This window comes from Rattus rattus, chromosome 1 (assembly GCF_011064425.1).
Source record: "Rattus rattus isolate New Zealand chromosome 1, Rrattus_CSIRO_v1, whole genome shotgun sequence".
Classification (NCBI taxonomy): domain Eukaryota; kingdom Metazoa; phylum Chordata; class Mammalia; order Rodentia; family Muridae; genus Rattus; species Rattus rattus.
Window position 1 is genome coordinate 202,693,748 of NC_046154.1, and position 9,585 is coordinate 202,703,332.

The 9,585-nt window shown below is 36.9% G+C and overlaps 1 pseudogene; it reads left to right on the top strand.

Moving 5' to 3' along the window:
* The first annotated feature begins 6,018 nt into the window (after positions 1 to 6,018).
* LOC116890037 lies at positions 6,019 to 6,597 on the top strand (annotated as a pseudogene).
* The last annotated feature ends 2,988 nt before the right edge of the window (positions 6,598 to 9,585 follow it).

Here is a 9,585-nt window from a genome sequence, read left to right on the forward strand (position 1 = left end):
TTATAAATGTGGGTGAACACTGACAGATTGAGATTCAGATATGTGAGCTTAGACAAAGGACATTAAGCAAAATCCCACCACATACAGTTATCGAATTTGCTTGCTCATATAACTTGTTTGGAATGGGTTGAGTTGACTTGACTTCTTGCTGGGTGCATCAGATTGGGGGTCTCTTAGAAAGAATATTGAGGGAAGATCCTATTTGGTAACTTGTCCTGTTTTGTAGAATTAAAAGGAAATTATTCTAATTCCTCCTTACTCATTAGATAGTTCTAAGTAAACCAAAATATAATCCATTTGATGTAATGGCTTCTGTCTCTGACAGTGCAATATCCTGAGGTGGACTAAATCATTTGTCTACCAAATAAGCCTCTGAGATGGACGATAAAGACCAATGATTAGGGGTTGGGGATCTAGCTCAGTGGTAGAGCGCTTGCCTAGCAACCACAAGGCCCTGGGTTTGGTCCCCATCTCCGAAAAACAAGACCAATGATTAAACTGAGGATTTAGAGAATGGAAGTGCACAAGATTTGTGGAGTAACTGTAACCGAATTGTCTCAGATGAAGGACATGGAGAACCAGTATTTAGAGAATCTGTAAAACAGAAATAACAATCAACTCTGTGTCAGAGTTGATGATGATGATGAAACACATTTCCAAAATTTCTTTGACACAATGCTACTGGAGTCTGTAGGTTTCCATGGCTTGCTATAATTGTTAGTGTTTATGATTATGAGGCCTTCGGAAGTATCCTTCTTTAGAGTTAAGCGTATCTCTGCAGGTGTAATTTCCTCATGTGTATCCACATGTTTGGAGCAAATGACTTTCACTGAAATTAGATTTGACATCAGTTCTCTTCAATCTTGTCAATCATATTGAAAAAAAGAAAAAGTCGCACTCCTCTACTCTCATTTGAGGCGATAAATTTGAGGCAATAAGTTTTGGTTTTATAAAATATCATTGGCATATCTAAATTAAATACCAAAATTGTATTTCTAAAAGTAGTTGTTTGACCAGTGTGTATTATCTGGTGTCAGACTATTATATTGCCTCTACTTGGGATATAAAGAGGTAACCAAGACAAGCAACAGCAAACTATGATAATACCAAGGCTTCCATGAAAGAGAAGAATGAAATAGTCGGAGAGGTGGTTCAGCAGTGAAAAGTATTTGATGCTCTTGCAGAGGCCCTGAGTTTGGTACTCTGAATTTAAATGTGATTCACAACTGTATATAACACCAGTTCCAGTGGATGCTCTTCTGTGTCCTTAAGCACCAAGTATGTATGTAGTACTTATACATACATGTAGGTAACACTCATGTATACAAAATAAAAATAAATATGTAGAGAAAGTAAGCAATTAGGACAGATCTTCCTAAAACACATGCACAGCACTGCAGTTTCCTTACATCTGTGCATAGCTATCATAAAGTTAGGCAGGAAATTAAGATGAATGTTTCTATTTTTAACTCTGCAAAATGCTGCACTCTCAGAAGATAACATTATAAGGAACAATCTGATTGTGTGCCTAGCTTTTAAAAGTTGAGTTATCTCCCTAGACTAAACTGAATTTAAAAGAAGTGATATGGTAATATTACATATACATGTTGCTAATTTTGTAACATAGACATATTTGTGAATATTTAAAGTATAATATGAATTTATATATTTTGTATGAATATGTGATATATACACATATATTTATACAGGTGTACTCATGTGGTTGTGCATAAAATGTACACACACATATGGAGTTCAGAAGCCCATGTTAGCTGCCTTCTTTGACTATGTTTTACCTTAATATTGGTTCTCTCCCTGAACCTGAGCTTTTAGGTTATTCTTAGGTATGTTTCTTAGAGTTTAAAACTTTGTGGTGGAAAAATACTTTCCATTTTGATAGGCAATGAAGTTCCAGCCTTCTCCCATCTCATAGTTTTGTTCTGTTATAGAGCATGGAAATAAAAACAGACTCAAGTTTTATTATCTAGATTATTTACTTTTCAAGAAATTGTTGAGAAAATGGCCAAACTAAGGCTAAAAATTAAGGTCAAAGTTACTATAATGAAATCAATAGGTTAAATTGTGGAAGGGTAGAAAATTTCCTAACTATACTTATAGAAAGAGTAGAGCATGTGCACGCGAGCATGAGAGAGAGAGAGAGACAGAGACAGAGAGAGACAGAGACAGACAGAGAGAAACAGAGAGAGAGAGGTAGAAACAGAGAGACAGAGAGAGACAGAAACACAGAAAGACAGAGAGAGATGAAGACGACTTTTTAAAATTTTTGGTACTATTAAAATACATGTAAAATTGTGCATGACTGTGTGTGCCTATATATATATATATATATATATATATATATATATATATATATATATATATATGTGTGTGTGTGTGTGTGTGTGTGTGTGTGTATGTGTGTGTGTGTCTTTACATATATGTGTCTATGTATAGGAAGTGGTTGATGTGTATGACCTCAAGTTACAATAATCTACACTATTATCTGAATAACCACATTTTCAGTAAGTATCTGAAGAACATATATGAGATCTGTGGAAGACAGACTAATGAGCTTCTCCTCGATTCACATCTATTTGGTGGGAACTCTCAGGTAATGTGCTCCGTGTTCTCAGCGAGTGCTGAATAAGATATACCACCCTATGTTATATTACAACCTCTTGCTAAAAGCAGTTGCAAAGTTTAATTTAGCATCCCCCTTCCTGATGATACTAATCTATGCTGACACCCATAGAAAATGGCAGAAATAAAGAGAAGATTCTGATTCCTATGTGTGATACAACCCCTTCTGTGTTTTGGTAAATAAGGTAAAACCAATATGGGTCAAGTACACTTCAGAAATTTCTTATTTACATTTTTGAAAAATTCATGGTTTATATGTACACATAATCAAGCAAATACAAAGAGATTACAAAAGAGAAGAAATTAAAACTAAATAGCCAGTTTAAATTACAACTATTGAGAGTAAATATAGGCTATAAAATTAATTTATGAAATAATGTGTTAATCTCTTGGAATTTAGAGTGGAGAAGCAAAAAGAAAATTGTACTGAAATAAAGTGTTCATCTAACAGAAAGAAGACTATTTCCTTACACATCACAATAAGCACAAGAATAAATTGAAACTTCAATAGAAAAAATTATGAACTCAAAGTCTATTATAATTACTATCCTAAAGACAAACAAAAATCAACATATGAAAATATTATTAAATTATTAATCATTATAATGACATTTTAAATTTTCACAAAATAAATTCAAACTATTGAATGAAAAGGTTTTGAAAAGTTAAAAAAAAGTTTTAAGAACAAATAAAGTTAGGTTGAGATTAGTATATTCAATAACATTCAGAATATATTACCTCACAGAAGTCCAAGTACCATTCCTGAGAAATCTTTTTTGAGTTGTTGGTCAAGGTATTTTGGTTGACTCCATGAACAAAATAAGCTATTGCTTTTGCAATTGGTTGCCTCTTTCTGGTTGAGGTCAGATCCTAATATTGAAGACACCATACACTTTGAGCCCTGGACACAGAGGATTTGAGCTGTCTCTGGTCAGAAAGCCTCCTTTCTACCATCTATATGTCATAGTACTAGGGAAGGTGCTATTGTAAGCAGCTAAGGGAAGGAAGCAGTCAGTGGAGACATTGCACTGTGATGTGTAACAACCACAACAACTGCAAGATGTCCTGGAGGGTGCAGTGAGTGTAATCAGGTCTTTAGAGTGAACAATAGCTCTCTAAGGGGAATTAAGGACCCCTCGGCAGGATGGAGACCATGTCTTATTCTAGAAACTTACCCAACTACCCATGGCTAATGAGGTTATGTATTTATAGAAGAACTCATTGCCATCGTTTTTCTATATAGCATAAATTCTGACTGCATTTCCAGTTTTGTCTCTATACACGCAAGTGTAGCTTCCACCTCTCCTCAAAGAAGCTTCTGTTTGCAGCAGAGAGCATTTCAGAAAAATCACGCCTTGTCAAAACGCAGAGATCAGCTCATCATGGAATGTTAGGAGCCAGCGGATGATTCACCTGTAATAGGACGCCTGCCTCTTCGTCTCAAGGTAAACTATAAAACAGGCAGGAAGACTGTAAGAACCACAGGACTAGGGAAACAGCTGTGTTTTGTTTCTCCTAGAAATGGAAAGGAAGCCACACCATGATACCTTAACACTGTAAGAGCTGAGCCATGACAGTATCAACAGACATACTAAAGCAGAAGAGTAAATCTCATGGGATCCTACCTCCAGAAAACGAACAACAGGCAACTACTGACTGATTAGAGAGGCAGAATTAGTCTCTCTCAGGGATAAGTCCCTTTACCGTTCAATACAAAGTGATCAGCTATGAAATCATCTTCATGCAAACAACACTAAACAGACTCAGTAGGTAGTACTCAAATATTTATGCATTTAGATATATGGGTGTACGTGCACACATTTCTGCATGTGTTTCAATAACAATCAAAGAAGAGAAGCTATATTAAAAGTGGGTATATAGAAGAAGCTAGAATGAAAGGACATTGGTGGGTTTAGAGAGATTGAAGGAAAGAGGGGAACCAAATATGAGCTTATTTTAATCTCAATAGATACAGAAAGATATCCTTGACAAAGACTAACATGATTTCATGGTGAAAGTATTAGAGCAGTACTGAAGATACTGTATCTCAACATTCTATGTGTGTCAACACAATAAAAGCTCTCTATAACAAACCCATGGTCAATATTAGCGTAAATGGAGAATATCTCAAAGGAGTCACACTAAATCAGGAATGAGACAGGGTTGCTCACCCTATGCACTTGCATTTCTTTCCAATCTTGTCCTGGAAGTACTAGCTGGAGCAATAAGGCAAAAGAAGGAAATTTAAGGATAAAATTAGGAGAAGGAGAATTCTGATTATCTCCATTTGCAGATGATATGATATTACACATGCGAGATCTCCAAGTATCCACTGGAAACATTCTAAAAACAGTTATTTCAGAACAGGAGAAGGACATATTATTAGCTTTTAACACAATCCATCACTTTGCTGTACAATACTAATCAAAGCATTGAGAAAAACAATAATGGAGCTTCCCTATTTAAAATAGAATCAAAGCTAAGGAAGTATATTGGAATAAATTTAACCCAGGAGGTGATAGACCTCTACTATGAAAAGGCCAATTTGCTGAAAAGGGGGATTGAAAAAGATAATAGGAAGTGGGAAGAGATCCCAGTTTTATGGACTCATAGAATTCATCGAGGGGTTTGCAACCCCAAAGGAAGAACAACAACATCAACCAAACAGACCCCCAGAGCTCCCAGGGACTAAACACCAACCCAAGAGTACACATGGAGGAACCCATGACTCCAGCTGCATATGTAGTAGAGAATGCCCTTCTCAGACATCAATAGGAGAAAAGGCCCTTGGTCCTATGAAGGCTCGATGTCCCAGTGTAGAGAAATACCAGATTGGTGAGGCAGGAGTGGGTGGGTGGGTGGGGGAGCACCCTCATAGAAGCAGGGGGAGGGAGGATGGAATAGGAGGTGTTCTGGAGGAGAAACCTGGAAAGAAGATAACATTTGAAATGTAAATAGGTAAGAGATACAATAAAAAAATTAATCAAAATTAATCAATAAAATATACACATGTGTACAAATTTAAGTTTATATACATATATAATCATATATTTAAATTATATGAATATATGTATATTTTGTGCACTTAGATAAATGGTATATATGCACACATTTGTGCATATGTGTTACAATAATAATCAAAGAAACAAGGCTATCAATTTAAATTTATATGTAATATACCATATTGAAAAATATGTTTATAAGTAAATATATAATTCCAGCTCAGGAGTCCAGGAGGATGTCTGTGAGTTTGAGGTCAACCTAAAATACAAAGCAAGTTCCAGGACAGCCAGGGTTGTTACATGTTTTAAAATGCCAAGTTAGGGGGGAAAAAAAAAAAGGATTGTACCTTTTGCTGCTACGTCCAAAGCAACAAGTATGTGCAGGCTTTAGAAAGGGCTTGTCTCTAGTGTCCTCTGCTGTAGTAAAAAGGTCTGTTGGACCATAGTTGAGACCAATGAAATCACCAACGCCAACTCCCATCAGCAGATCAGAAATCTGATTGAAGATGCGCTGATCATCCAGAATCTTGTGACCGTCCATTCCGGGGCTCACTACTGAAAAACACCTTGGCTGGATGGAAGGGCAGGCATATGGGATAGGGAAGAGGAAAGGTACTGCCAACGTTCTGATACCCAAGAAGAGGACCTGGATGAGAAGGATGAGGATCCTGCGCTGGCTTCTCCAGAGATAGCAGGAATCTAAGGAGAGTGACCATCATATGTATCACAGCCTGTACCTGAAGGTCAAAGGGAATGTGCGAAAACTCAAGCAGATTCTACTAGATCACATCCGCAAACTGAAGGCAGACAAGGCTCACAAGTAGCTACTGGCTGACCGTGCTGAGGCTCACAGGTCTAACACCAAGGAATTTCGAAAGCTCTGGGAGAAGCGCCTCCAGGCTGAGAGGAAGAGATCATCAAGACTCTGCCAAAGGAGGAAGTGACCAAGAAATAAAGCTTCCCTCATATCACATAGTGGCCTCACATGGATAGGTCATTAAATAAAACAAACCTTAAAAAATTTATTTAGCTCAGTGGTAGAGCGCTTGCCTAGCAAGCACACGGCCCTGGGTTCGGTCCCCACCTCCGAAAAAAAGAAAAAAGAAAAAAAATTTATAAGGTAATTACACTTAACAAAATTTCTTTGCCAATTCCAGTTTTTGTTAATATTTTCTAGAGGAAATATATATGAGCAAAGACTTTTTTCTGAACAAAAATCCCCTCTATTTTACTGATATATTTATCCATTGCTCTAGAAATAGTGAGCTAATAGGTCAACTGCCTAGTCAACACTTGGATACTTCATGTGGGTGGAGTTAGGTTTAGTAGTAGTTCATTTATCTGAAGACTGCCTAATCTAAGAATCTGAGATAGTTCCTGGATAGAAGGTCTCTATTACCTGTCAGCCATGGGTTCACTTGAGTTGTCAGTGAGAACCCCTGCAGAAGTTCTCAGCAAGTGAATACAGCTTTTCTTCTCCCCCTTTCTCTCTCTCTCTCTCTCTCTCTCTCTCTCTCTCTCTCTCTCTCTCTCTCTCTCTCTCTCTCTCCTTCTTTCCTTTTTCTTTATTTTATTAATCATTCCATTTGTTTACATGTCAAATGATATCCCATTTCCTGGTTACCCGTCCACCACCAATCCCCCCATCCCACATCCGTCCTCCCCCTCCCCTTTGCCTCTGTGAGGGTGCTCTCCTACCCACTCATATTCTCCCTTCCCGCCACTCCAGCATCCTGTACACTGGGCATCAAACCTCCCAGGGACCAAGGGCCTCCCCTCCCATTTGTTACAAATGTTTCTCTGAAGGCTGACATTCCAACTGTCCAAACTAGGAGCAGTATGCTATTACAAGGCCTAAAGCATGAACATGGAAATCACCCAGGATTATTTCAGTTATATTATGTAGAGTCTAGAAAATTGTAAAGCCTACTCTAGGTACAAGAGAAAATAAATCAGATGTGATTTATCCAAACTCTTTTTTTTTTTTTTTTGGTTCTTTTTTTCGGAGCTGGGGACCGAACCCAGGGCCTTGCGCTTCCTAGGTAAGCGCTTTACCACTGAGCCAAATCCCCAGCCCCCCAAACTCTTATTCATAAACAAAAACCAATCACTCACAAGAACAAAGCTAAGGAAACATGTTCTTACACTATGTATTGAAACACTGTCATATCAATAACTTACATTAAAATTTGCAAAGTTGGCCAAAGTACTGTTCGATATGAGCACAGCTAAATAGCTTAGCTTTAACCTCCCAATTTCATAAAAGATTTATTGTATCAATTAAATGAATCAATAAAATATATCAAATGAAGTAAATATGATTGGAAGGTTATATTTGTAGAAACACTCAAATCACAAAATAGTACCTGTACTTCATCCCTTATTTTTTGTTCTGTTTTCTTGTGTTCTTTCTTTCATTGGTTTGTTTGTTCATTATTAAGACAGTTTCTCTGTGTAGCTCTGGCTGTCCTGGAACTAGCTTTGTAGACGAGGCTGGCCTTGAACTCACAGATTCCCCTGCTTCTTCCTCCCACTGGGATTAAAGGCCTGTGCCACCAGTCCTAGGTGAGTTTGCCCCCTAAAGCAAGTCACAATTTTCTAGATATAATGAAGAAGGTAGGTAAAGACACAGGCATATAAAAGTATATACTATTAAGAATCACTTCCAATCACAAATATGAGAATAATAATTTAACTTCTGTAAAGTTCCTTACAAAATGTGCTTTTTCTTGAAAGTAGTATAAAAATTATTGTAAGGATGATGTAAGTACTAAATGTGAGAAAAGGTACAAAAGACAGAGTGATATAGGCGGGTTCCCCATCGCAGTTGACATAGACTCCACACTAAGGACAGTCATCTATCTCTGCCAATTGTTCTTAGGACCAAAGGATTACGTAAGTGTCCTTGCCTCTTTCAATGATACATTACCTTCCGTCATGGCGGCCTGATACAGAGATTTCTCACATCTTTCCTTTGTAAAACTGTAAGCATGCAGTTTGGTTGAATTCTGGTTTTTATTCTTGTTCCTGTGACCAAATATTTGACAGGACTCAAGTTCAAAGAAAGACAGATTTGTTTGGGCTCACGATGCAGAGAATATAGTCCTTCTAGTCAGGAAAGGCCTGGCAGGGGACAGCATGTTTAATGGTGAAAGTGGCATGAGGTGTCTTGCTCATATCTTCATAGCCAACCAGGAAGCAAAGGGCTCAGGCAATAATCCCAGGAGCTATACTTCTGTAGCCTTGGTCCTACTGTGTGTGGCCTAGGTCAAACAGTTAAGCCACATGTACATGTACATAGAATTCTGTGCCCTCGCAGAAGTATCTTTCCATCACTACTCAGAGACCACCTCTTAAACTAATAAGTTGTGGGGAACATGCTCCATTAAACCATAACAAACTTGAGCACACGACATAAGTTATAAGGAAATATGTAAGCAATTTTCAATAAAATAATGAAAACTAAGTCTATATATGAAAGAGCCATCATAAAGAAAAGTAGATATTGAGAGTTATTTTTCTTACAACTTGGATTATCCACTCCAAGAATTTTAATTGAAGGAATTAATAAAAATGTGTTTAAATATTAAATAAAAATATTCATATGTTTATAATAATAATAAACTGAAGTGAAGACAGTCTATTGGATTATTCTCCTAATGTCTACAATGCTCCTGTTTTGATGAGCAATTTGACAAATTAGATCCATTATATATTAGAAAATGCACCCTTTTAATTAGCAAAATACATCAAATATTTTCATTGTTTTATATTTCAGTTATAATTTTATACTTAAAGTGAACTAAACTGGAAAAATTGAAATTATCTTTCAGTTTTGGTTCATTTATTTTAACTTTACATTAATGTTTCCACTGAAAAATCATAAATTAAATTAATGTGTAGTCCGAAGGCAGCTGACTGATTGTAGACCATTTAAGCCCTC